This window comes from Panthera tigris, chromosome A1 (assembly GCF_018350195.1).
Source record: "Panthera tigris isolate Pti1 chromosome A1, P.tigris_Pti1_mat1.1, whole genome shotgun sequence".
Classification (NCBI taxonomy): Eukaryota; Metazoa; Chordata; class Mammalia; order Carnivora; family Felidae; genus Panthera; species Panthera tigris.
The window spans coordinates 233,271,739-233,276,039 of record NC_056660.1 but is presented as its reverse complement, the minus strand read 5'-3'; positions in this window follow the sequence as shown (position 1 = coordinate 233,276,039).

Sequence of the window (4,301 nt, the reverse complement as noted above, 5' to 3'; positions counted from 1 at the left end):
ATTCCTTTTTCTGAGCCTTTTCCAATTACTTGAGAACACGAAGCAATAAATATTTTGGATCGCCTCAGGAAAACTCAAAAGTCCAAGCAAGTCACGATGGATTTGGGCCGCTGTGCTCTGGCAGGCGCACGCGGCCGGGAGGAGGATGCTAGTCTGAGAGCCGGAGAAGCTCGCTGTGATGTTTTCCTCCTTTTGTGAACGGCCCGAGGGAAGGAATGCTTGGGCTGACTCAGGCTTTGGTGTGTGGTTCATGCTTTCACCCGCCCGCACTGGGTGGACGGTTGATAGGAACAAACCTTCCATCGTGTCTCTCCGCCCTCCCTCCATTTCCTAAAAACTGCCACTTAGCAAATTGTCATCAATTTCTGTGTTAATCATAACAAGGAGATTAATAAAATTACTTCAAGCCCAGTCGTTTTGCGTTCAGGGTGACTCCAGTGTCCCGGCACGCCTTCACTCCACAAACTCACGCCGTACCGTTGTGCTGAGCCCGGACACCTGCTTGTCCTCGATGTCCCCATTCCATCGTGTCAGACACGAAGACGCGTCTCCGGTCCTCGGCGGAGCTGAGGGACACTCTGTAAATGCCGTGCCTGCCTGTTCAGGTAGTTCTTCGGTATCTGATGGTTTGCGCGTTGTGGATGACAGTGCGTCCCCAAGCACGTTTTGTAACGAGGGTAAATGAGCACCATCGGTATTCACGTGTTTGTCCTGCCAGCCCAGCCTCTGGGGGCATTTTGTGCATCCCTGCCATTCTGTCCGGTTAAGCTCCGGTTCTGGAGCGTCACCGTCCCACCATCCGCAAACCTGTCACGTTCTTGTTTAGGGGTACTTGAGGCTGCTGTTTCTGCTGTCGCTTGCTTCCTATAGTAACAAGAAATTCGAGAACAATGCTGAATAATAAAGGGGGTCGTCAGGATTCTTGTGCGATTTTAACAGCAGTGCCTTTCTGTGAGATTACGGTTTGGAACGTTTCTTTTATTTTCTTACTTGGTCATTGGTCTGTTTTCTACTGGAGCCAATGGAATTGTTTCTTTGCTTTAAAAAAAATCTGCAATATTTCTCTTGAGATTTTCAAGGGGACTGCATACACATCAGAAATGAGAAAGAGGGCTTTCCGTCAGGTGCAGAGGGGGAAGGCGAACTGAGAACACACCCACATGGGACGCTGATCTTGTGGGTTTTCTTCATTAAATGTTCTCTGCGTGTCCTTTATGATGGTGATTTCCTCTGTGTCTCCTGACTTCCTATTTGCTTATCTTCACTGTTCTAATTTAGGGGAAATCTTTTCATCGTGCTCGTAACTGCTCGGGAGGACTACCTCAGTCATCTGTTTGCCTAGCAGGTGTATTTGTAGCTTTTAAGGCTGTGTGTTTCTGCTACGTGACACTTCCTAAGGTTTTGCAGGGTTTTTTTTTTTAACATATTAAATTACTTTTGAGAGAGAGAGAGACACACACACAGAATCTGAAGCAGGCTCCACGTTCCGAGCTGTCAGCATAGAACCCGAGACGGGGCTCGAACTCACAAACGTGAGATCATGACTTGAGCCAAAGTGGTTTGCTTAACCCACTGAGCCCCCCAGGCGCCCCTGCACTTCCTAGAGTTTAATGACCTTCCTACAATTATGACCCTAAATAGTCTCCAGCTGTACTTGTTAGGTTTGTCTCAATCTCACTATTTCTAGGAAATTCATTTTGGTTTGAAAGGGTGCTTTTTTTCTTCTCAACCGTTTGAGAGATTTCATTGAAAGGTTTTTCTTCTTTTTGACACATGTGGACACAGTAGAGATCATTTTCTGTGAAATCTCTCCCGCGCAGATTTTGAGTTTTCCTTCTGTGGCCTCAAGCTCTTAATAACAAGGCCGTTCTCCAAAGCTGATGCTGTTTGTTCTGTCGTGTGTTAATTCAGAGATATTGACCCCATTGTTAAACTTGTCTGCAACCTTATTTCTCTCCCATGTCAGATTTCCCTTGTGTGTCTAATAGTTTTTGCTTTGTGTTTTGCTGCCGGCATTCTGCAAAACTTTTCATCCACCCTGTTATCAATGTGAGATAATCTTCCCGCTGAGTGCTGCTCTCCTGGGATCCGGCTTTGCGCCGAATACTGCCATGCTACGGCTTTCGTTGGCACATTCACCCGGCGTTTCCCGGCCCTTCCAAGCACTCAGATTTGTTTCGTTTTCTTTAACAACACGAGAAACAGACTTGGCCGTGGAATAAGCTGGTTCAGATTCTCTCATTAACTGCGATACTGAAATGTCCTTTTATCGTGTTTTCTATTTTTAGTATTTGTAACTTCCTTTTTTAAAAAATTTTCTATAGTGACTTAGAGAAATATTTCCTTTAAAGAGGCACCCGTGTCTGACTCTTGATTTCGGCTCAGGTCACCATCTCACGGTTAACAAGTTCAAGTCTCGCATCAGGCTCCGCGCTGACAGTTCTGAGCCTGCTTGGGATTCTGTCTCTCTCCCTCACTCTCTGCCCCTCCCCCTGCTTGTGTGTGCACGTGCATTCTCTCTCTCTCTCTCTCTCTCTCTCTCTCTCTCTCAAATAAACTTTAAAAAAGGCAACATTAGGAATGGTTTTTATATTTTCAGGAGTACATTTAAACTCTCTCAATTCAAAATGATGAACTGAACACGTGCCTTTCCTCCCCCTCCCGGTCCTGAGCCGTTACAATCGCTGTGAAGGAATCTAAGGGCCCACGGCTGGGACTGATAAAGCAGGGCAGGGGGCCGTGGCGCTGGAGAGCCCACGGTGTGCCCTGCTGAGATGGCAGGTCCTCTTGCCACGGCTGACAGAGGGGGAGGTGAGGTGTGCCCCTGGAAGTGAGGCCGTGCACCTGTGCATCTGGGCTCTGGACTCAGAGCCGACAACAGTGCCCTCTCCATTCTTGCTCCCCACAAACAGCACATAAGCCCCAGGAGCTCTGCACCCATTTCTGGGGAAAATGCAGTGGGAGCAGGGTCGGGGAAGGAGCTAAGTAAAAACTAGCTCTCTGGGTACAGCCAGAGTAAGCAGATGTTGGCATCCCAGAAAAAAATAAATCCACATTGTAGTTCTTAGGGACCCACCAGTGTAGTAGCCGGCCACCTTCTGCCTCGTGTGGCAGGAGAGCCCCAGGAGGCGTGGTCCCCGCAGTCACAGGCTCCCACTCAGCTCTTCTGGAACTTTTTCAGAAATGTGCACTGATGGTCAGGGATCGCCAGATACTTAGAAAAGGTTACATCGTGGAAGAAAAGCAAATGCCTCTGAAGAAAACATCATTCCAGAAGCAAAAGGGAAATGTTCTAGAAACAAACTGTAACATCAGGGGAGACTGGGCCTCGGCAGGTGAGTGGCCAGAGGACGCGGTGCCCTGGAATGTGACCCAGCAATGTTCAGGAATGGACTGCTAGTGTGAGTGACAAATCGCGTGTCCGATAAGAGTTCTGCATCCAAATACACAAAGAACTCTCAAATTTCAACAATAAAAACTTCAGAACAATCTTTACCACAGGCAAAAGATTTGAACAGACTCTTCATCAAAGAATACATACAGACGGCAGGCCAGTAAGTAGGTGCAAAGACACTTACCACCTCTAGTCATTAGGGAAACGCCAATCACACCACGCTCCCCGTCCCTTAGAATAACTGAAATCGAAGAAAACGACCAACGAAGGCTTGGTGAGGAAGCAGAGACTCTGAAACTGACACACACTCGCCGGTGGGAACGTGAGATGGTGAAAACACTCTGGCAGTTCCTTTAAAAGTTAGACATACACTTGCTATATGACCCAAATATTTCACTCCTAGGTAATTGCCCAAGAGAAATGAAAGCATATAATGTATACAGAGACATTTACGTGAATGATCATAGCAGCTTTATTTGCAACAGCCCCAAACTGGAAACAACCCAATTGTCCGTAGGCAGGTGAATGACTAACTGTCTTGTGGTATATCCATACGATGGAATACTACTGCGCAGGAAGAGATGAACTATGAACAGTAGCAGGAAAATAACATCTCAGCGTCACCATGCTGACGGAAAGGGGCGAGACAAAAAAGAACACACGCTGTATTGGGTACGGGAAGCGTTTGCCTGCGGGTGGGGGCTCGGGTGGGGGCTTTACAAAAGGACCAGAGGACACATTCGGGGTTGATGCTCCTTATCTTGCTTGTGCGATGGTTTCACATCTGTATGCATCACGTTATACGCTTTATAAATACATGCGGTTCATTGAATGTCCATTACACCTCAATGAAGCTGTTTTTAAAAATCTAAGTTTATTATACCCACATTAACAACAGGACGCCATG